Source organism: Dipodomys ordii, unplaced genomic scaffold (assembly GCF_000151885.1).
Source record: "Dipodomys ordii isolate 6190 unplaced genomic scaffold, Dord_2.0 Scaffold43, whole genome shotgun sequence".
Taxonomy (NCBI): domain Eukaryota; kingdom Metazoa; phylum Chordata; class Mammalia; order Rodentia; family Heteromyidae; genus Dipodomys; species Dipodomys ordii.
Genome location: NW_012267259.1, coordinates 915,116 through 939,651, shown reverse-complemented (window position 1 = coordinate 939,651; position 24,536 = coordinate 915,116). Strand labels below are relative to the sequence as shown.

At 46.0% G+C, this 24,536-nt stretch overlaps 1 protein-coding gene across 1 annotated transcript in view; it reads left to right on the top strand.

The window, feature by feature from the left end:
- The first annotated feature begins 12,591 nt into the window (after nucleotides 1-12,591).
- The window catches only part of Zbtb7c (zinc finger and BTB domain containing 7C), a 220,380-nt gene continuing 208,435 nt past the window's right edge, over nucleotides 12,592-24,536 (top strand). Inside the window, exon 1 of the mRNA XM_013018908.1 lies at nucleotides 12,592-12,695. The gene's annotated coding sequence lies outside the window, so the exon portion shown is untranslated. The remainder of the gene's footprint in view (nucleotides 12,696-24,536) is intronic.

Here is a 24,536-nt window from a genome sequence, read left to right as displayed (position 1 = left end):
TTGATACTATGCTGTGTCACCTTGGCAGGTATTTACAAGGCAGTCTTCTGCCAGGGCCATTGGACAGGGGAAGTAGAAGAGGTTAATGTGGGCCAATCTGGAGGCAGAGAGAAAGATAGGCTAGGTGTGGCAGAGATGAACAGCATTGTTTTAGGGCAGAGAGTCAATAGGAAGACAGAATTGGTGTGGGGAGTGCCCAATTCTGAGGACTGGCATCAGGAATAAGGTGCAATGAGGCCCAGGGGCCTGGATACCAAGGGGGCACAGAGAGGCATCCTAGGCCTAGCAGGCTCAGAGAGCACAGATAGTGGAGTTACCCTTCCTTTCTGTGGACAATGAAGATGAGGGAACCACTGTATCTCAGACTTCACTTCTGGAAAAAATTGGAAGGAATAGACCTGCCCCAGGTTTTTAGGCTGAAAGCAACCATGTGGTTCCCAGGTCCTCATCCTGAGTCACCTAGTCAACTAGCTGCATTCCAAAAAGCACAGGGAAGAGAAAATATTCTAAACAGGCTTGTAGATGGCACTGTGAGAGTATTGGTCTTCTGAGTGCCTCTAGGACTCAGCTTCATTTACTCGACTCATTTCCTGAGTGCTCTGCTTATCAGTTCTGTGCTGGGTACCAGCCTCAGGTGCTCACTGATCAGAGGAGGTCAAGTCAGGTGGCGGCAGCAGGTTATATTTTAGAGTTAAAGGTGATAGAATTGATATGTGCACATGCTTTGGGTACCTGCTGAGTCCTGGCCTTGTAGAGTTAGAGAAGACTTGCTGGGAGAGGAGTCCTTGAGCTGAGCCTGGAAGGCCAAGAAGAAGTCAAGCAGATTGGTCAGTATTCCATCCCTAGCCTGAGCTTTCCTGGATACCTAGCAAGGTAGGGCCTGGCCAGACTAATGGGGCATATGAGAGACTTGAGAGTTCCCTGTGAAATTAATTCCAAGATCAAAGGTTTCATGTTCTCTTGAATAAGTGATTTAACTCACCCTTGAGATTGCTGTGACTCAGCTTATCAAAGGCCTATGCAGTTTGAAGCATCTCCACTAGGAATGGATGAAGAGCAGGAAACAAGGTCTATAATATAGGTATAGCTTGGACTTTGGAAGCCTTAGTATACCTGACTTTCTCTTATCACCCCCAGAAGTGAGAGGCTCTCCTTGAGAGGCTCTCCTCCACCTACTCAGTGGTGATGTGGCCCCACTGAGTACCAGTGGGTTTATCAGTCTAGAGAAGGCCTGTGAGGGAGAGGCAGCTTGGCTGGGGAAAAAATGCCCAAAGCCACCACTCTTGGAAGGTCCTGTGTAGACTCCCCTTTCTGGATGCTGGCGTATCTTCTTTCCAGTCCCTGCCCATACCACCAAGAGTCCAAGGATTTTGAGCAGTGGAGATCTGCAGGGCTCCTGGGCTGGGGTGGAATAGGCCAGTGGGGGTTTTGGAAAGCATGGGAACCAAGGATTTTCTGTTTTTGACCAAAAAGAGTTGACTGACATGTCATTCACATGTGGCTGGAGTAGAGAGAGCATGCATGAAATGATTTACCCAAAAGAAGGCAATTCATCAGGAGTCAGGAAAATGTAAAGTTCATATTATTTGACCCAGGAGTTCTCATTCTATGAATTTATCCTACACGTATTCAGGTACTGACACAGAACAACAATATATAAAGGCTGTTGGTTCATTGCAGTGTTGCTTGTAAGAGCAAAAGATTAGAAACAACCTAAATCTCCATCACTGGGAGACTGGATTAATCAACAGTGCAGTAATACCATAGACTATAGTATTCAGTCATAAGGAAAACAAGGGGGCTTCAATATATGGATTTGGGACAATCTCAAATGTATCATGATGGAAGCAAAGTGTTGGTCACCATTATGGTATGGCACCATTTGTGTAAAATAGGGCAAAATTAAATATATGTAATGTATGTAACAATATATTGCTACATATTGCTATTGTTTAGGCACAATGCCTCCTGGAATAGAAATACTGAGAAATGTTAACAGGACATATAAACGAAGCAATGAATGACACAGACCAGAGGGAAATTTTTGCTTTATCATTTTATGTATCATTTGGGCTTGGAACAGTGTGGATATGTCTTCAAATGTAATAAGGAGAATAATTGGCTTCCCTAAATGGCCAGGATTCCAGGGCTGTGTTTCCCCAACATGGCCTCTGCTAGGCCTGGAGATTCAAGGCCCTTAGCTATCTTGAGACCAATGGAGTGGACGGGACCTCATGCTCCAGTTTGGGTTGGCTCATCAGCCTGAAAGCCTGCACATTGCAGGATTTTTGAGAAGCTTAGCTCAGGTTGAGGTTTGCCTCTAGCACTTGTCCTGGCCTCTTTTCTATGTCACTTGGGGGCTGGGTGACTCAGGGATTCTTCCCTGGAAGCTGTGTGTCCTGCTTCCTCTTCTGAGACCACTGCTCCCTCTTGTAAGGGGTCTGTTTCATTTGGCTCCTGACTATCATCTCAATAGGGACTCACTGAAATCTGCTGAACAATCACACGCATATCCTAGGTTGCACTGGCAGAGCTGGCCTGGTGTTAGGAGGGAGGAAAGAGATGAGACTTTGTCCTGTGGGTGTTGGGAGAATATTTGTCATGGTTCTTCTCAGACATTTCCTTTGGCCAGCCCTACAGACAACAGGAGAAAAGTGTTTCCTCCTAAATCCTCCCTCCCCAGGGCAGCAGGCATGGCCAGGTACTGTGACTCTGATTTGAGGTAATCTCAGAGCTGGTGCTGCTTCGTTTTTTAATTTTTTTAAATTGTAAAGATACTGTACAGAGGGGTTACAGTTACATGAGCAAGGTAATGAGTACATTTCCTATTAAGCATCGTTACCCCTCCTTTGTTTTCCCCCTACTATCCCTTCCCTCCTCACCTCCCCAACTCCCTCCTCTTCCCCACCAAGTTGGAAAGTTCATTTTCAACTTAGTGTCTTCTACATCCCATTGTTACAACGAGTCAACCTGTATCCTTGTTTCAGCATTTTATTTCCCTTCCCCCCAAGTTAGAACAATGCATATACAAGATGCAGGGCAGAACTGGTGCTTCTTAAGGCCTGCCACCTGTTACCAGGGCTGCATTTAGAAGCCCGTAACTCTGATACCCTCAGCTGCTTCCCTGACTCTCCCCCAGTCCCAGCTTCCTGTGCCTCTGCTCTGTCCCCCAAGGCTTCTTATGTGTTTAGCAGAGGTGGCAGCTACACAGCCAGGTAACACGGGTCCGCACATAACTCCTGGCAACCAGCCTACATGAGGGATGAATCCTAAGAGTCCTGTCTTAGCTTGTACGTGACATGAAACTGGTGTCCTCCAGAGATGGCAGGTCCAGAGCAGAGCAGACAGGCAGCTACTTCTTCATCCAAGTCAGGAACAGTGGTCTGCCAAGAAGCATGGCAACCAAGGAAGCATGTTCTAGACTCAGCAGATGAGAGTTTGAATCCAGACTGCCATACAGGCTGGGTGACCATGCTTACTTACCCTTTCAAAAACTCAGTTTACCTATGTGAAAAATGGGGGCTAGACCCAGAATGCCTGAGGGATAGACAAGCTGGAATTGAATTGTAAGTCCAAGCTTGCCTTCTAGTCTAGCTTCTGTGGTTGAGATGAGCTCATGACAGTGAACAAGGTCCAGTTCCAGTTCTAACAACTGCATTGACATGCTTGGCTCATTTGTTGGCAAGGTCTGGACCATTTTACTATTGTGGCTCATTTCAGGCATGAGGTAGAAGCTGGATCATCCCTGAATGGAGGCAGCAGAGGTGGGGCTGAGTTGTAGCCACTTGTAGGTTCCTACCCATTGCTCTGCAAGGCAGGTGTTGCTGGACCCAGGAACGAGCCTGCCCCTGGTCTTGGCCTCTGATGGCTTTCTGGGGAGGCCAAGACAGACAATCCTTCTGTAGGAATCACAGCATCTCTTGCCTTTGAGAAGCAACAGGCATAGACAGAGAGAAATTCTGGGACTGGTTTGCAGAAAGGGGTCACACTAGGGACAGGTAGCATTGGAGTGGAGTTTCAAATGTGAGTCCGTCCTTCTTAAAAGCTCTGGAGGTAATGTCTGTTCCTGACAATCTGTGAACCTGCTTTGGAAAACCTGCCAGTGAAACTGAAGGATACATTAGTACAGGTGAGAGGCCAAGAAATGGGTACCTTATTTGCTGGGAGAGGGGCTCCATGCCCAATACAGCCCCAGGTGGGGGAAGTTCTATGTGGAAGAAAGTCCTGTGCTCCTTACAAACAGCCTCATCCTGGCTCCTTACTCCCAAGAACATTTTTTCATCCCTGTCCAGGGCCAAGGTGGCCCAGGCTGGGTCATTAGAGGTTGTTCATTAGAGGTAAGACAGTGCAGCTGATCTAGCAGGCTGCCCAAGTGGGGGTGTGGCCTGTGGGAGCCTGTCTTTGGGCACAGAGCCAGTTGGAGAGGACAAGGCCTGACAATACAGTTCAGAACTCATTGGAGTGATTTCACCCTTCAGATAGGCATGGCAACCCTTCCAGGTCTTGGAGTCTGGGGAAAGATGTTCATAAAGTTTACATTTTATATCCTTTCCCACAATAGAAGAAGAAGCAAGCAGACATTTTAAATCATACATCTTTTAGTAAGGTTAAGACAAAACACATTTTGTTGTTTGAAGAAATGATGTGTAGCTCCTCTGTGTCATTAGAAAAATTAGTATTTCCATTAGTATCATGGAATGTGAGAAGCAGATAGGTCTAAAAGAGCCCCATACAGTCATTTAATTTTTACTGATGATGTAGTAGAGATGCAGATATGGGATATAATTTGTCAGCTAGGTGACTGAAGAACTATCACTTAAACTTGTATCACCATAGTATAAGATAGATTCAGGAACTGGGTAGTAGCCTGGACTCTGTACCTCAGCAGGATCAGTCAAACTTGGTCTAGGACCCCCTTCCAGCCTTCCCAGGTCAGCTCTGAGGTCTCAGTGGGCCCTGAGGGGGATTGAAAGATCTGCCCTGGGGGGAAATGGTAGAGATGCTGCACAAATGGGATGTTGATGGGGAGGGGAGAGGGCCACGTGAGCCAGGGGAGCCGAATCTTGAACAGGGAATGACATAAATATGCCCAAAGCTAAGGGAATCATGGAAATTTCCCCCTCCCCCACCATGTTCAGTGACTGCTATTCTAGGCGAGACCACTTATAGGCATTCTAGAACTGGGGTTTGAAAGGCAGTGTATAGCCCTGGACCAGGAAACAAAGAAAATGCCGAACATTTCTTGCAGAAACTCACTCCTAGCATCTTTTTTCTTTTGGTTTCCTTCAAGAGAGGCCGACAGGGCTCCAAACCCAGCTTGTCCAGTGCAAACCCACAGCAGTTTCTCACTGAGCATCTAGCCACACATGTCCTATTTTTACTCTTAATAACTGTTCGCTCAGGGTTACCAAGGTCTTCCTGTTGCTATAGTGAGAGGTGATGGTGCCAGCTTTCCAAAGCGCTGGACCCTTGACTCAGAGGAAAAACACAATCTGAGTTGCTGTGTTTTCGGGTTTGCCTGAGAAGATTTAATACACCATTTTCCAAGCCATGGCAAACAACGGTAGTTTGCGCTTTAAATTCACCAAAAAAGCTCAATAACCAAGAAAACTGGTGATTCTGGGGAGTGGAACATTTGAGATTACATGGAAGATAAATGAAAATGATAAGACTTCATTGGGAAAATAAAATAAAATGATAAGAAAAAACCCAGACATAGATGCATTGCCCGACACGGCCTTTGTGGTCCTTCTGTGGTTTCTGTCCTTCTGTCAGTTTTCCTAAGTGTTCATTTGGCAATATTGAAGACATCACAGGCATATAATTGGCAGTCTGCTTTTCTTAGTTAATATATCATAAGCATTTCTGTGTTGCTGTATTGTTTCAGCGAGCACTGTTTGCATTGTGGCATAAGGCCATATTCTTGCATACAGCATCCTCCTACTTTTCTCCCTCTGTAGCAATCTTTTGGTCTCCTCCATGCAATCTCTAGCTAGACCTATTCCTCTACAGATATGGATATTGACCTATCTGGTCCCCTTCCCTTTCACCTCGTGCTAGCCTTGCTAAACAAAGGATGGTCTCAGACCATTGGGGTGGCATGGACACACTATGGGATGAGAACTTGTTAGAAATTGAGACTTGTTCTCCATCTAAGACCTCCTGAGTTGGGAATTGTGTTGCATTTGGACATGATTCCCAAGTGACTGGTGACATACTAAGTCTGATCAGCACTGATCTCAAAATACATACTCTGCCCAACTCCAGGACACATGTCATAGCCCACATCATGCCTTGCTGAATACAGAGAGACCAGAGGAGGAAAGGGGAGCAAGAGAAGAGGGAAGGAACCACAGCAGCTGTAGGCAGCTGCAGAGATTGGAGGTGGTCAGAACCAAACTCACAGAAAATGCTATCTGGTTGTCCAGATGGCTGTTAGGGGTAGGAGTGTAGATTTGGGAAGCTCACCATCCCTCATGTCCATACCTATTTTACAGAAGAAGAAACTGAGGCACAGGGAAGTCAAGTTGCTTGCCTAAGGTCACTCAGCTAATAGGCAGTGGTGTTAGACCAAACCGGATTCTAGAGACAACATTTCATAGTCACCCTGAGATGTGGCTTCAGGGTATAGGGTAAATGGAAGGATGGAGAAGCCAATTTTCCCCTAATAGCGAACTACTGGAATTAGCATACAGAAACCCTGTGTGAGACTGTGGAGGGGAAACTACAAGTGCTCAGGATACATGGAGTATGTACTGTGTAAAGATGGTTGATTCATTTTTCCCACAAGCAGCCCAGCATCCACTAGAGACATTTGCCTTCCAGCAAATCTAGAATCTTTATCACTTTAATTAAACACATTATGTGCCCTTTTGACTTCTGAGGATTCCCCCTTTTATAACCCTGTTTTTTGGGGAGGGAGAGGCGCTATTTCCTTTTCAAGAGGCAGATTTTTTTTTCACAAAATTAAGGGCTAGGAAACCCTTAACAGATCACAGAACTATTGTAATATGACTTATAACACCAAACAGAGAGCTTCTCTACACCCACTGAGCTGTGTAATACACGTGTGAGAACTAGTGTTTTTTTTGGTGCCAATCCTGGAGCTTGAACTAGCCTAGGTTGTCGTATGCATAATATGTCATATGTATTTTTGTGTTGCTGAAATTTTCTCAGCATGCACTGTATTGTGGCATAAGGTTATATTCTTGCATACAGTATCCTCCTACTTTTCTCTCCCTGTAGCCATCCTTTGGTCATTCCCCGAGCTTTTGTGTTCAAAGCTGGCACTCTACCACTTGAGCCACAGCTCCATTCTGCTTTGGAGATAAGTCTCAGGAACTTTTCTACCTGGGATGGCTTTGAACTAAGATCCTCAGATCTGAGTCTCCTGAGTAGCTAGGATTACAGGCATGAGTCATAGGCACGTGACTAAACGTTTCGTTTTCTAAATGCCTTTTTTTTTTTCACTGTGCTTGGTCAACACCACATGTAATAAATCCACAAATGAGATAGGCTGGCTGCAGGTACGAACAGCCTAAGTCAGGATTCAAGCCCAAAACATTTTAGATATCACTGAGACTCTTCCCATTTTGTATACTTTGCCAGTAAGACAAGGTATTGGTCTCTCCCACTCCCTCAGAACAACTTCTCTCCTTTCTACTGGCTTCCTGATTTTACTCCCCACCCAACCTTCACTCAAGGCAAAATGCCTCTCAACTGGTCAGAGTGGGGAAAATAGCTTTCCCCCAGTCTCTAAAACAATGAATTGTTAAGATTAGACAGTGCCTGGTTTGGCATTAGATCCAGGCTCCGAGAGCTCAGGTACCTTGGCTGAGGTCGCATAGCCTGCTGATTAAAGATCTGAGACTCTGGCTCTTTGGATGCTTCTGGGCTATCTGTGTTCCTGGTGGCCTGAGTATCTTGGACCCTCTCAGGGCTCTGCCAGCCAGCCAGCACCGTGCTGTTGTGTTGCAAAGTTAGTGTCAAATCACCCCTGACCTTAGACTGCAGGTACTGCCCATGACCCTCTATATGAGAAAAACAAAAAATCCCAATGAATAAAAAAATAATTGTTTGATGCAAATAATCTAGGCAGTACAGGATGTGACTGAAAGCACCCCCTCCCCCCTCTGAGCCCTTCCTGGCCCATTCCCCAGGGGTAGTCACTTAGCAGCCCTGTCTCCAAAGGCTCCTTAATTTCCCTGCCAGACACTGGGCTTGCAGGATCCATGCCACAGCAAGGTTATTTTTAACAAGCACCCCAGGCTTCAGGGGGTTGAGGAGAGGGGAAGAAAAAAAGTATTCCATTTGTATATTTTTAATACATGCACATCTGAGCAGGCAGTGAATTTCTGGTCTCTGCTGCCAGAGTTGCGGGCAATTGATTAGGCTCTGTGCACTGGACAGTCCTTTCTCTTTCTCTAAGGAGGTTGTAGGACTTTGAGGGGTCAGGAAGGGTTGCAGCATGCTTGTGGACATGGCTGGCTGCCTTCTGATCTTGCTGGCCCCAGCAGCTTCTCCCCTCAAGCAGGCTCAAGAATCCTGGCCAGGTCTCTAAGAGCGGAGAAAGTCTGGGAACTTGACTCTGTATGCCAAGCTCATATTTAGAAATGTCCAGGCAGACATTGGCATCCATCCACTCAGGCTCTGGGTGTGGTCATGTGTGCCACCTTCAAGTGGGCAGATTCAGAGTGGGCACTAGCCCACTGTGAATATAAACACCATGTCTTTGTTCCCAAGAGCTGGAGAGGAATCTTGGGCTCCTGAGCATAGTGAAGGCTGGTGCTGGTGGACTGACAGGCCATGGGAGGAGGGAAGAAAGATACCCAGCTCCATGGCTTACCACTCAATCCATTTTCTGCAACCTTTGCCTGCAGAGACTGCCTAGTGTCCTGCGGTAGCCCCGATAATGCCCAGTTCAGTTCCTTCCCCTTCTCTCCCTTTTTTTTCTACCTCCTCTCCTCTTCTTTTCTTTTCTTTTTCTGTTCTGTTTTCCTTTCCCTTCCACTACCCTTTTCCTCTCATCCTTCCCCCTTCCCTCTTACTTTCCACTTTTCGTTCCCAGTCTGTGAGACTAGCTCAAGGCTCTGATATAGAGCCTTCTCCATCTCTCCCTTCTGGGAGCTACCAGCCTCTCAATTTGTCCAGACCATGTTCATGAAAGGTGGCCCAAGATGACTCATCTCTGAAGGCTGAGCACCCTGCGAGTGAACAACAGCAAACTGCTCCACAATCTCTTGCTTATCCATGACATGATGGAGGATGAATTAGGCTTTCTGACTTGGACTTTAAATTATCACCTCCCTGGGTTATAAACACCATATCTTAGCCCTTTGGAAACTCTCCTTTATTTTCAAATAATTCCTTTTCATGGAGGAATTCTGGATCCCTCCCTCCTATCTAAGCTATTTCACAAGCACCTATAAAGGCAGGCCCTATGCCCATCAGTCCTGTGGTGGCCAATGTGACTATGCAGCCACCTGCAGGAGATGGGACAGGAGGCGTCCTGCCCAAGCTTCATCACCAGGCTCCCTTTGCAGCTCTGCCCTGGAGACCTAAATGACTTGCTCTCCAACTTCAGCCTCTGGAGTGGAGGCTGCCTTCCTGTAGCCCTCTCTACTCAGAGAAAGTGAAAGGTCTTCCACCTATAGCCTGATTCTGCCCTCCCTGCCCTCCTCTACCCCATTCTGTCCTTAGCTCCCCACATATCAGGAGATCAAAAACTCCAAGAAGTGGCAACGAAAGCAGGTGTTTTCTGGTCTGTCCTGGGCAACATAGCTAACATGCAATAACTGAATAAGTAGATGGATGGACAAATGGACAAATAAGCCATTGCTTGAAAGGCTAGGTGGAAACTGAGCTTCTGCTCCAAAGGAATTTAAAATGCAGGTGGAACAGACTGCAGGGTGGTGGCTGTGTGGGACTGAGGGTGTCCTTAAGATGGAATACAGTACCAACTTTTTAATGAGAAAACCCCTCATGCTCAGAGGAGGAGGGCCACCTCAAAACAAGCAACAGACCACAGAGGTCAGGTGATGGCGAGATGGCACAGGGTGGCAAGATCTGGAATGGAGTGCAAGGTGGCCTGAGTGTCCCCTGTCCTTGGGAAGTGTGCCTTTTCATATGGTTGGGAGTGGACAGTGCAATTTTTCTTAGAGGGTTAATTGTTTGGCTGACAGCACAGATAATTAGGAATGAGAATCCTGGAGTGAGGCTGACAGCACCATCTGCTATGAATATGTTTCAGCCCCACCTTGCTAGAAAGTCTGGACATGCTGGCTGTGAATACATGATGATGCACCCTTCTACCTCACAGAGATGTGGGTGCTCAGCTGTTTGCTTCTGGCCTGATGCTAGAGGATGTAGTCGGTTGGCTAGCCAGGGGATTGGCTTCTTATGGGTGTATCATCTTTCTCTCCCATGACAACCAATAAGGGCTCCAAGGTTTAATGAGGACCCAGCACTATTACAAGGGGGACAGTTTTCTGTACCTCTCCAGGGCCTGATGGATATTAGTCTGGTCTTCCGTTGGCTAAAAATGAGCTATATGGCTGCCATTGATGGTTTGGCTCCTTTTCCTGCCCAACTCTATGGATCTGTCACCTGCCATGGGCTTTCTGGCCTTTTGACCTGTGCTGCTTATTCCAGAGGGAGGTTGGCTTTGGCTCCCACAGCCAGTCAGGGACATCTTAGGTGTGATTTCTCTATTTCAGTAGAAAAACAGCTGAGCTGAGACCTTTAAAAATATTTTTTATTGTGAAAATACTGTACAGAGGGGTTACAATTACATGGGCAAGATAATGAGTACATTTCTTATCAAGCATTTTAGCCTCCTCCTTTGTTTCCCCTTCCCATCCCTTCCCATCCTCCCCCTGTCCCCCGACCTTTTTTTTAATAGGAGTAGAATTTTGTGTTTTTCCTTTTTTTTTCTGAATCACACATGTAGAAAAGCATATGGAATGCATGTGTGCCTTTAGAAGGTGATAACAGTGCTTTCAAAGCAACTCTTGGGCTGCATGTTATCTTTCACAGGAGGGCCTGCCTCAAAGGCTGCGTGGAGAAGCTAAGGGTCAGCATAGCTTCCCCTGGAATCTGTGGCTCTTTATCATGGCTGATTTCCTTGTCCTCTGTGCTGCTTCTCCTAACTTGGTTGAGAAGGAGTAGTATAAGGCTGGAATGCATCTCAGTATCACAGCCATGTGGACAGCAGGAGCTTGTCCCACCACTAGCCAGGCCTGGTGAGAGGTTGGGGCTATGGTCAGTGCAGACCCAGTGTCCAGGGACAGGGGTGGGATGGCAGCTTCAGATGATGCCTTCTGGCTCCTCCCAGCAGATTGTGAGCCTCAGTTATGGTTGTGGAATGTAGTGATTCATGAAGCCAGTGTCCCTGTCCCTCATCCCAGAGACATGTGCATCATCTCTACTTTGGTCTCTCACTTTGGGATGCAGGTCTCTGGAGAGATGTTCATCAGCAGCCTTGGGTGGATGGCCTTGAAGGAAACCCCTAGAGGACAGCTCATGGAAGCCTGGCCTCAGGGACCTGGCCAGCAGAGTGGAGGAGTGTTCCACAGCAGACAGATCTTGATCTTTACTCATTACATTGCTAGAGCAAGGGCATTCATTTCCTTCTTCTTGCCTCTGGCCAAGGGAAAGAGTCTAAGTCTAAACTCTGAATGATGGCTAGCATTTTGACACACATCTTTTAGGAAGATAGAATGTAATATGCAGAGGTAAGAACTTAGAAAGGAAAGGCATGATGGTGCACATCTGTAACACCAGCTACTTAGGAGGTATAAATAGGAGGATCAAGGTTTGAGGACAGTTTGGGGGAAAGCTAGGATTTTATATCAAAGAACAAATTGGGCATAGTGATGGATTTCTGTAATCCCAGCTACTTAGAAAGTACAGATAGGAAGATTTTAGGCCAAGATTGGCCTGGGATATAAGCATAAGAATTTACCTGAAAGGGGGGGGCGGGGAGGATTGGGGGGGTGGGGGGGAGGATGGGAAGGGATGGGAAGGGGAAACAAAGGAGGAGGCCACAATGCTTGATAAGAAATGTACTCATTATCTTGCCCATGTAATTGGAACCCCTCTGTACAGTATTTTCACAAAAAAATAACCCAATAGACATATTCTTCCTATTTTGAAAGTAGTTGCATGTATACTATTTCTCTTCTTTAAGTCTTGTAGTAGAGCCCTAAGTTTAACCCTTAGTGCTGCCAGAAGTAATCAAAGAAACAATAACAAATCCCAAAATGGAAAAAAAAACCCAAAACAGAAATGAAGTTTGTATGTGTATGGGTGTGTCTCACAGTCTATGGGTAAGAACTTTCAGTGAACTTCCTGAGGTGCATAAAGCTGGTATAGTCACCAGGTACTGCAGGACATAATAAGAAAAAGCAATGAGAGGATGTCTAGAAGATTCCAGAACATTTCACAAAGATGGATGTGCGTCTCTGCCACAGTAGGTGACACAGGCCTCTGTTCTTCCTGCAGATTCCCTGTGAAATAGCTGGAATCTGAGGTGGCTCCGTCCCTGAGGAGTGGGTTAGCAGAAGAGGAAGAAGGGCCTGAGGAGTGAGCCACAGCCTGTTGAACCTGAAGCCTTCCAGTGGGGGTCAGCACCCTGGGGTGACTCAAGAAGAATCGATGCTTTGGCCCCCACTGACATGTACATGGTGTAATGACAGGTAATGAACCTGAAGCTTGTCTGTCCTTTATGACTGATATGACGGGTGGGAGAATTTATCAGGCTGCTATAGACATAAAATGTCAAGCTCAGGATGATAACTATGCAAACAAAGCACAGGACGGCCTGATAAGACGATAGATGGACGCTTTATGGTTATTAGTTTTTGCCCGTGTTTGCAGGAGCCAAGCACCAGAAGATTTAGCATCAGCTGGGTTCACTTCGTAGGCTTATGGCAAGGCTCAATGCCTTTATGAATGGAGTACGTCTTATTTGAGAAACAGAGTAACAAATCAAAAAGTCATTATTCCCATCAGCTCTGGTGGGAGGCAGGGAATCTGTGCCAGTGGGGAAACTGAGGCAGCAAAGGGCAAGGGAGCTCTTGTGTGTGTGTTTGATGTGTGACCTGGGGACCCTGCTGTTTTGTAATACTTCACGTTTGCTTCAGATAATTGAATAATAGGTTGGAAACAGATTGGTGTTTTTCATGAGAAAAGGGAAAGAGAGTTCATGGTTCCCCTATTTCCTCAAGGGTGCCAGTACAAGTGACAGATGATAGGGGGTAGCCCAGGAGGTCTGGAGTAGGGATCTGAAGGGAATGCTCAAAATTTGGCAGACATCTTGAGTTTAGCAGTTGATCCTGGAACTTGGCTAAAGTAGGAAGAAGCATCAAGCAGGCTGTTAGGGTCTAGAAGGCAAGGCCTTGGGACTGAAAGGAGAGGGAGTCACTAGGACTAGAAACTCCAAAGCTGGTCCCACCGGTTGTCTGGTCTGCCCTGTCATTTATGCCGGGTGCTGCTCTAGAAACTTCTACCATAGGGAACACGGCAGGCTGAGACAGAAGCAAAAATAGCTTGGAGCCTTGGGAAAATGACCAGGTCAAGGAAGGAAGGGCCTATGTCCAGAAGCAGGAGGCCCAAGAGGGTGTGGCAGATTCCATTCCAGTTCAGGCCAATGTCAGGGTCCCCGGGTCAGAGCCAAGGCTGGGGAGGGGCAGAGCAGTAGGGCTTCTGGGTGGCCTTGTTCTAAATCAGGCAGAAAGAATAAGTTGAAGGAATCCGGAAAGCTGAGCCCAGCTCTAGGAGGTGGATCAGCCATACTCACTAGGCAGCCCCAGGACTTGGCTCCTGCTGCTGCAAGGAAATGGAAGGAACAGAGCTCTGGGGCCTGGAGGGGCTAAGCTGAGAACGAGGTCATTCCTCAGGTGCCTGAGCTAAATATGAAGTATTGGGCCTGAGCTCTCTTCACATTGTAGTTCTCAGTGGGGCACCTGGTCTGTACAGCTTAGGCTTGATTGGGGCCTGGGGCAGGACTGACCCTGAGAGGTCTTTCAGTACGAGGAGGTGGGGAGCAAATGCCACCCTGAAGGGGGTAGACAGGGGAAGATAGGGCAGTATGCTGTCAGAAGTTCTTTAGTCAGCCAGGTACTGATGGGTCATACCTGTAATCTTAGCTACTCAGGAGGCTGAGAGCTGAGAATTGAGGTTTAAAGCGAGCGCTGGTATAAAAGTCTGTGAGACTTTTATCTCCAGTTAACCAGCAAAACACTGGTAGTGGTGCTGTGGCTCTACAAGTGGCAGAGCACAGCAACTAGGTCCTGAGTTCAAGCCCTAGTACTAGTAAAACAAAGAAAGAGAAAGAAAGAAAGGAAAGTTCTTAACCTATCTGACCAATAGCTACCAAGCACCTACTATGTACACTTCTCTAATGAAGAAATGCTAAAAATAAGGTAGTCTGCTGCCAGACAGAGGATGTAGAAGAGGAGAAAACACAGAGACAGATCCTTCTCTACACATTTGTGAACGCTCTCTCAAGAATAAAGCACAACATACGAAACATATCCCAGCCACTGGCATCATCATACATAATCAATACATTTAGTTTACATCACTTTTTGGCTCTCGGAAGTACTCAGGTCTGGCAGATGGGAGAGGGACAGGCTGGAAGGAGGGCATTCTGACCTGGGACTTCTAATGGCTGACAGTCTGGTCAATTTGGTGTTCAGAACTCCTCTGGACACAGGAAATGGGGCTTAAGGTGGGACCTTGCATTTAGAATTGGTGATTATGTTTGAGTGTTGTGGCTTGAGAAGCACAGGAGACGGGGCCAGGCAGCCTAGGACTGTGAAGTTCTGAGAAAAGAAGAAGGACATTCTCACAATGCTTGGAAATCTTGAAAACGGCTTCCAATGAAGTTTCTTGGGTAGGGGAAGGATGGGGCAGGGAGGGAGAGGAATGACCCAGCAGAGATAGGAAGCTGGTCACAGGTGTAAGCCATACCACTTCTCTTGCAATTTGCTAGTTAGTCACATGGAGAAAAATGAAAAACAAGCAAGTAGAATTGATTTTAATAATGTATTTCATTTAACTCACTATGTTTAGAATATTATCATGTCATCATATAATCAATATAAAGTATTACCTTTCCTTGGCCTTAATGTCCTTCTTAGTTAAATGGATGGGAGAAAGTGTTTTGTTATGACTCAACCCTGGGGTCAGGTACATGAATATCCTGAAAGTAAGAGGCTCAATGGGGCAAGATTGGTGGGAAGTATGGCAACACCCTTTCCTTGCCAAGTCTACAGAATGTCATTCTTCTCTGCAAATTCTTCTCTCTTCTCCATTCTTCTTGCTTGCTTCCTGGGGGCCCACGGGGAGCAGCAACCCATGTACCACCTTAAGGTTTGCATAGAGAAGAGGTAGAAAGCCACATTGCCCTTGACTGACAACCTTCCCATGTGTGTTTAACAATTTTAATTTTTCATGATTCTTCTGATAAAAATAGTGCCCGACTAAAAACAAATACATTTGTATTTTCAGTCTCCTTAATTAGTTTCTAATTTGGGGGTTCTTACAACCTTAAAATCATCTCACTGAAATGGTCCTCCAATGATAAAAAAAAGAAAAAAATATGAAAAGCACAATCAATTCCAGAGAGATCTTCCTATTTAATTATGCTGATTGGTGCACTAGAGACCCCCGGCAATAGGAACCTCTCAGAATAAGCTTGATTTGAGCAATTTGGTTTTTAAAAATTTAGGATGCATATTTATCATGTTCAACTCTATGCTGTTGTGTTCTCCTTGAGCTTCTTACTTGTCTCCAGAGAAGAGGGAGGAAGGAACCAAGGGACGGCTGAGGTAAGCCCATGGATTTACTGGCAGGGTTTGGCCTCAAGGAAACAAGAGGTCTCCAGCTTGTCTGCTGACCCAGAAGCAGGCTTGGAAAGGGTAGGCTGATACACCTTTGCAGTTGGGTAGTAGGAGAGTTTCTTCCCCCCCCCCATAAAAACCACTGGAATCAGCCATTCTTCTGTTAGAGATGTAACCAAAACAAAATTCTAAAATGTGCAATGGCTTTGGAGACACTGAGAAAATTGAGTTGGTCAAAAAAATTTGTATCTCATCCTTCAATGTCATATTATCAGCTTTGCTGTTAAGTAGCAATCCCATGAACTTTGAAGGAGAGAGGAGCCTCCAGCTCCTCCAAAGAACACGAAAGTCAGGTCAAAGCCGGGGTTAAGAGTAAGAGTGGTCCTTGTTTATCAGCAGTCACTGAGCAATCACTCAGTCTTCCCAACTCTGTTTTCCTCTCTGTAAAATGAGCCACCTACTTCACAAGGATATATGGAGACTTCACAGTAGAAAGCCCAAGACCAGAGGTGACTGTTGGTCACCAGTTGGTGACTGTTATCAGGTGTCATTTTCTAAAACTCATTCCACATATTTGCTCACAGACTTGTGTTGCATGACTCTGTGGACAGAGTGTAGTACAGCAAAGGATGGCTATCCATAGGTGCCACACTGTTTAAGGACACACAGGTGATGAAATCTTTGCCCTTAGGGAGCTTGTGATGGAATTGGAGAGGAAGTAAGAATGACCATGATAGGGCCAGCAAAGCCACTCACCCCTGGGTCAATGAGCCATTCAACTACAGTGGGGGGTGTGGTGGGAAGGCAATTCCTTGGGGCTGAAATGGTTTGTGAGAGGAGGTGACACCTGACCTGGAGCCTGTGAAGATTTCGGTGGCCAGGCCTCTGTTGGAGGCCTCAGCTGGAGTACCGCCTCCCACACCCACGCTCTGCAGCTGAGCACATAAACCTTGTTTGGATTACTGTGTCATAGGACTTAAGACTCAAGTCCTCCTTGTATGGAGCAGGACTTGATGCTTCCCTTGCCTGGCCCTCTCAGCCTCTCCTGTTTTCTCCTCTATTCAGTCTCTACCCACTTACCTCTTACTACTCTCGCCTCTGCTCTGTCTTTAAGCCATTAAGATAAAGCATCCAGGCCTCCACATGGCTTCCAGAAGTGAGGGAGGTAAGGTTCCCGCAGAAGCTGGTTGTGCTTCTTAGTTGCTGAGAGCTAGTCAGGGCATCAACTCTCCTGGCTGCGTAGAACGATGTTATTTGGGATGTAAATGGTAGTCATGGCACTTGCCACCCACACTGTTCTTTAATCTGCACTGAAGAAATGAAAGAAAAGGCCTCAGGAAAGGGCAGTGTCATGGTGGATATTTATTGAGGTCTGTTCAGGGCCCAGGGGTCCTGCCTTAGCCACACCCCCATTCATAGATGAGCCAGACACCTGTCCTGTCCTGGAGTTCTGGATGAATAGAACTTAGCTTGTGAAGTAGAAGCTATTGTTATTGTTGATTGGCGGGGGGGGGGGGGAAGGAAACGTGACATTTACAATGTCCACCCCAAACTCAGCCTCACTATGGACTTACCCAGCCATCACCAAGCCTCAGCTCTGAGCTCTGTCTCTGCCATCTGGGGAGGTTCCATGGTCCCCTTCCCCCAGCCCCAAATAGTGCCTCTATGTCCTACATGAGTGATGAGGTGGGTGACTGTAAGAAAAGAAAAAGAGCAGAAAGGCGAACCACAACAGACCAATAGGCTTTATTCAGGATGAAAACCTGTCTCCTTCAGCCGGGCTGAAGGAAAAAATGGCACACCTCCCTTACAAATGAAAGGTTAAAGTTTGAGGCAGTGACCACCACGTGTTGCTTATTTCTGTCTAGCAAAGCTACACGTGGTGGTAATCAAAACACCTGGTTGATTGTGTGCCTATATAAGACCTGCAAAGCCTGAGCTCCGGGCTTTCCTCCTGGGCTCCGCTGTGTCGGAGTGTAAGACAAGGCTCGAGCTGCAGCCCGTTTAAATAAAACAGCTGTAGAGTCTGACTCTCAGTGGTCTTCTTGTGGGGGGTCCTGCGACCTTGGCATTACACAACTAAGATCTCCTTTTTGGGGGGGCGGGGGGCAGTCGTGGGGCCTGAACTCTGGGCTTGGGCACTGTCCCTCAGCTCTTCAGCTCAAGGCTAGTGCTCTACCACTTGAACCACAGCGCCACTTCTGACTTTTTTCTTTTTGCTGAGGAATCAAACCCAGGGCCTCATGCATACAAGGCAAGCGCTCTATCACTGAGCCACCTTCCCAGCCCCTAAGGTCTTCTTTTATTAGGCAGAAAAGGTGAAGTCAGGTGGGGCAAATGGGAGCGGGGTGCCATGGAGGCGGGGTAGGAGAGCAATCTTACCTTGAGTAGGAGGTCTCAGGATTTCAGCAGTGCCTGTGTCCACGAAGAGTGTCAGTGCCAGACATGGCCTTGGTCTCGGGCTCTTTCCCAAGACCATAGGGTACATTTGTTCAGGGGAAAGGGAATCTAGATGAGTCAGCAGGGTGGGCAGCAAGGACAGTTCTAAGATATGGCTGTCAGGGGGAAGGTGAGTGCTTTCAGTTTAAGTTATTTTCCATCAGGGACAATGTCTCCCTCCTGGGTTTGTGGTGTGAACAAAAAGACATGAACTAGAGAGAGGTTTTGGTCTCAGAGACCTCAACAACTTTTAGTTCCAGCCCTTTCCATCTTTGCCTGAGAAGAATGATTGTCCTGGTCCTCAGTTTCCTTTCTGTGTATTGGAAATAACTAGTTTTCATGCCCTACTGACATTCTTTCACTGTGAAGAAAGTGTTTAATGGGCCTAGTATGGCAAACACTTCAAGGAGTATGAAAAATTAGTCATACATTAAAAATAGTTCATGCATATTCATATGTACAACTCACATACATAAACTGTACCTAGAAGACAAAATGTGGCTGTCTGGAGGAGACAGGAGCACTATACTTTTTGGTCCTCTGCAACCCTTTGGGGAATGTATATGAGACAAGGATCTCACAGAGAGTCAGTACCCTCCCTCTGTTGGGCTAACTGCCTGTGTGCCCCTGAACAAGTCATATAACCAACTGCCTTCTCAGCAAAATTGAAGGTAAAAAAAAATGCCAGTGTTGAAAGTGGAGCTGTGGCTCAAAATGATGAAGTGCTAGTCTTGAGCAAAAAATCTCAGGAACAGTGCCAGGCCCTGAATTCAAGCCTTACAACTGACAAGGGGGGAAAAAGGCAGCAATGGGCCAGCACACAGAGATGTAAGAAGACAGAGAGGGATAAAGTGGCGATCTATCCATAGAAGAGGCCACCATGCCTGTAGCTTCCAGGTGGCCTCCATGTTGGTAAAACCCCAGATTCAATAACGCTTGTTAATTGATTAATGTGCATCCTGCCATCTCAGCTGCTTTCCAGGGAGACAGTGGCTATTACTTTTATGTGAGAGAGACTATTGGAGCAGCCTCTTTCTCACCCTGCTGCACGTAAAACTCAGGATGGAGCTTTCCCCCAGCTTGGCTGACAACAGTCAGGTGGCCGCTGGGGCTGAGACCAGCCATCCATTTACCCACTTACTCCAATTAGTTTAGTAACTCAGCACTCACTCTGGGCTTTGATTTACAGTTAATGGTTCATCTCTAAATGAACACTTGTCTGGAATCTTCCAGCAGTCAATGGCTGACTTTTAGGAAGTGGTGGTATTGACCTAGATGCCGTGAAATGAGTCCTGGGGTGCCAAATCTATTTTTTTGTGTGTGTGCCAGTATTCCTTACTTCTCCCATTACCAGCCACTAAAGAATGCTTACAAATGTACACTGATGTGAAGGCCACAAGGTAGCAGGGAAATTGCACCAGGCCTTGACTGCACAGATAAGTTCTCAGCCCAGCTCTGTTATCAACTCACTATGCCAAGCAGGAAGGTCATGGGACCCCTCTGGGCCTCAGGACCCTTCATTGGGACACAGTTGACAAGGGAATTTCTCTCTGAGCCTCTGATTTAAGACAGCACATGGACCAGTGCAATGGTGTGTGGAAAGTATGTCATAAATTAGGAATGTCTTTGTACAGGTTACAAAAATAACTTCTTGTACCAGGAAAAAAACAATTAAAAACAATATCAGGACATTAAACTGAGAGAGTGAAGGGACTTGGGTTCCTCATGAAAGATCATCCCAATCAACAATTCAGGGAATTACGCTCATAAATATATTCCTATTGCTTTTCCTACAGATATCTGTTTTTATTGTGGATCTGGAAAAATATTCCATATTAAACAAAAAAAGGAACAAACTATATGTTATGTCCCACGGCTTTGGTGAACTTTAAAGATCTGCTGTTTTTTTCTTTTTGTCCGTTCTGGGGTTTTAATTCATGTCCGTGTACTTGTGAAGCTGATGCTGTGCTGCTAAGCCATGCCTATAACTCAGTTTTTTGTTGGTTATTTTTAGGAGAAGGTCTACTTTTCAGCCTGGGTGTGTGCCTGAATTGTAATCTTCCTCCTTTAGGCGTCTCCTCATTTCTGGGGTCATAGGCATATTCCACTGTATCTGGCTTCTACTGTTGAGGTAGAATCTTGTGTACTTTTCTGCCCAGATTGTCTTGGAACCATCAACTTCCCAATCTTAGCCTCCCACGTATCTTGGGATGCTAGGCCTGAGCCCCTGCATTCAACTATCATGGGGGGTAGTGTCTCACAAGCTCTTACGCCTGGGCTGGCCTGGAATCACAATTCTCCCTTTCTCCACCTTCTACATTAAAAGGATTAGAGGCATGCGCTACTGCACCTGGCTTTTCCTGAGTACTGTCGGCCTCATTTTGTTCTTAAAAGGGGTCTGAGAGGCTTGAGATCTCAGTCTTCCTGCTTCTGCTTCCCAAATAGCTGGGAGTACAGGTGTAAACCACCACACCCAGCTACTGTAATTCTTTATTATGTGGCTTTCTATAATATAGATATAATTTATAGTAGAATTAATTTAACTTGTTCATGAGCATCAGAGTGGTGCTGAATGCTCGAATTGATTTGCTGTTTGACTGCTACTCTGCTCAAGGACAAAAGAGGCTGAGGAGGGGAAGAGCTCACTCACAGTCAAAATCTCCCTCCTCAGGGAAGGCACCACTATCTCACTTCACCAGGAATCCTTCTGTGGTAGGTTCTCTGGCTGACCACTGCATGGGGTACTGCGCCTCACAATTTTGACACCAGGACCAGAGCTAAAGTAGAGCTGGGGACCATAGTGAGAAGGCTCTGGGAGAGGGGGATGGAGGAGTGGGCAGCGTGCTGGGGGAGGGGGCTTGAGAACTTGAATATGTGCTTAGAACAGTTGGATTGCTCTTGGATCCAGGAGTTGAATGAGATAGGTGTGTTGTAGCTGTAGCTGTAGCATTCCAAAGAAGCACAGGCTCTGAGGAAGCCTGCCTGATTCTCTGAGAAGGCTAGGGAAGCCCGGCCATCATGGCCAGTTATAGCGACTACCTGACATCCTGCTCCTAGTCTCTTTATGGCCAGACACTGATGACTTACCCACTCTCTGGGCTGGGAGTGGGGGTGTCCCAAACAAGATGGCACATTAGCATCCATTGTTCTGAAAGGAGATTTTTTTTTTCTGGCAATGATTTCCCCATTTGCTCTTGGGTTCAATTGAATTAGAGATTTTGAATAGGTACAATATTTGTATAGTTCAAAAATCAAAGTACTATACAAAGATGATATTTCTCTCACCTTTGTCCCCTTCCACTCAAACTCTGCTCCTCTCGTCCCTATGGAAACCGTTTGCCTTATTTCTTGGTTTGTTCTTCCACTATTTCTTTGTGCTATTAAAACACAGAACATTGACTATCCCTGTTTAATTTCCATTTTACCATACAAAACATAACCTGCTGTATACTCTACCTTGTACTTTGTTGGGTTTTGAAAAAATATGTCCTGGATATCTGTTCATGTAAGTACACAGAGCCCTTCCCTTTTTTTTTTTTATAGCTGTGTAGTAGTCTACTGTGTGCATGGACCAATTTAGTCACCAGTGCTCGATTAAGGGACTCCTGGACTATTTTCAGTTTTTTTCTATTATAAACATCTGTGTGGTGCCATAAGCTCCGATTTGCTGTTTGCTCCTCCTGCTATCCCTTCAGTTTGATATAATTTGGAATTTGTTGTATACATATGTGCTAAATAAAAAGCACCTAATTCTTTGCTAGAAGTAAGCAGTGTATTATGACATAGAAGCAGATAAGTGAGGAAGACTCTTCCCAGGCTCCTTTGCTTTGTCTTGTACTCTCCAAGTGATCCTGTCCCTAGTCCCTTAGCTTTCTACAATTATCACAATGCTTGCAAGGTGCAGTTTCCCTTGCTTTCCTACCTGGGCTGCTGAGGAAGTGTTTACTGTCATTTCTCCTGTGGTTTGGATGGAGACTGAGGGGTACCAACAGGTGATAGAAGCGGCTGTGACCTGGACTTGTCTGAGGACATGACTTCCTCTCTTGCCTCTGTTGCCAATGAATGAGGTGACCATACCCTTCACCTGTCACACAGGTGTGCTGTATGATGTGGAGGCCTTTCCCATGGGGGTATTCTACAGGCCTTGGAGCATCCAGATGATGTGAAGCATTGTGTTTAATCCACAGGTCCTGAAGGGGGTGGTATCTGAAGTTACTGTCTCAGCCCTGGGCCAATTCTGGGTGTCAGGAATGACTTCTTCAATGTGGAATCAGAGCTTGATGAAGCTGGCCTGTGGTGATACTAAACTGATGCCCACATGCCCTTTCTCATTACTTAGAAGCACATCATTTGGTTACAGATTTGTGGAGCCCTTTCCTTGCCAGTGCATGAAAAAGGGATATTTCACACATGTTTCACATTATCCTGTGATTTAGCTTCTCACTGAATAAGAATCAATGCAACAGCCAACTACCACCCGAGAGTCCATTTATAAAGTGTGACCAGCTGCCATGGCTCCACTTTTGACTGCCATCTTGTCGAATCCGATAAGGTAATAGTAATAATAACTTACATTTTTATTTTGTGACTCCTTCCCTGAGGCTTAGCTGTTGGTGCCTGTGCCCTCGCTCTTGTTGATCTGTTTCTGTTCAGGTTGCATTGGGGTCTGTTAGGACCCTCAAAGTGAGTTTCACCCAAGAGAAAGGTGCATCACTTAGCAATTCATCAGTTAGTAGATTGATCAATCATTCAATCCAGTTTTGTCTAGCACAGAACCCTTTAACTCACTCTGCTCAGTGGGTCCCTTGATGTAATCCTGCATGCCTGAGAACCAGTGCTTCTTGTAAACCACCTCATCCTCCAGCCCCTGCTTACAGGGCTCTCTCTCTCACCCTCCTGGGCAGTTTCACCTGCTCTATGTGTTAAATGTGGCTACAATTTGCACTTTCCCCTATTCCCTGTGTCTTCACACAGCTCACCACCACCTCCCCCTCATAGCACAGAATGTCTGTTGCCACCCAGCTCCACCCCATCTTCATCTAGCACATCAGTAAACGGGCTTGTCCCCCTCATACCACTGCTTTCTCTAGACTTTAGTAGTTTTTGTGTTACTTCTAGAATAGAGGAAGAGAGTCTTACCAGGGTACTTAAGATCCTTTTCACCACATCAGCCTCCTCCTCTCATACCCTCTTCCTTTTGGCTTTGAGAGCAAGCAAAGAAAGCTCTTTCCTGCCTCAGAGCTATGTGCACTCTTCTCTTTGTGGAGGTGGCTTCCCCCATCTTATCAATGGTAACTCATTCTCACCAGTCAGAGAGCAGCCAGGCTATCCCTTCCCTGGCCCTTGGGACTGGGTTAGGGCCTGGTGTCTGTGTCTTAGCTTTATCATGTGCTTTAGTCCATTAGGCTGCCATAATAGAATATTGTTTGTTGGTTTATTCTTCCTGTATTTCTTTGGGCTAAAGTGGAATATACATTTATATGCATACATAAATGTATATAATATATATTGTATAGAGTATCCTAGGTTCAATTTTACTAAAATGTAGCCTATTGTATACTCTACACTGGACCTTCTTTATTTCTTTATTTGCATATCCTGCAATCTCTCCATGTGTATGCATTGTCCTGGCTTACAAACAACATAAAATCATGGCTTATAGGCTGCAGGCTGAGAAGACCAAGAAGCTGCTAGCAGCTTGAGTGTCTGGTATGGACCGGTTTCTTCACAGGGAGTTCCTTCTTGCTGTGTTCTCACCTGGAGGATAGCTGGCTCAAGCTACTGGGGCCTCCTGAGAGGGCATTATAAGAGAATCTTTTTTTGTTGAAGTGCTTGCTTGACATAAGCACTACCATTTTAAGAGTCAGCACTATCTTATAAGAAGGTATATTAGTCAAGCCACATTCTGTTATAAGAATTGTTTTTCTAGGGGCTGGAGTTGTGGTTCAAGTGCTATAGAGCACCAGCTGAGTAAGAATTGTTTTTCTGACAAGTTCCTGCTTTAGCCAGGTGTCCAGACTTTGGATGATTGTGCAGACAAACTTTAACCCCTTTAAAATTAGACAATCACAATTGTGAACCTAAGTTGTAACCAATCAGAATAAAGGGCAGTAGTAGAGCAGGGCACCGGTGGCTCACGCCTGTAATCCTAACTACTCAGAAGGCTGAGATCTGAGAATCAAGGTTCAAAGCCAACCTCGGGCAGGAAAAGTCCATGAGACCCTTATCTTCAATAAACCACTAGAAAACTGG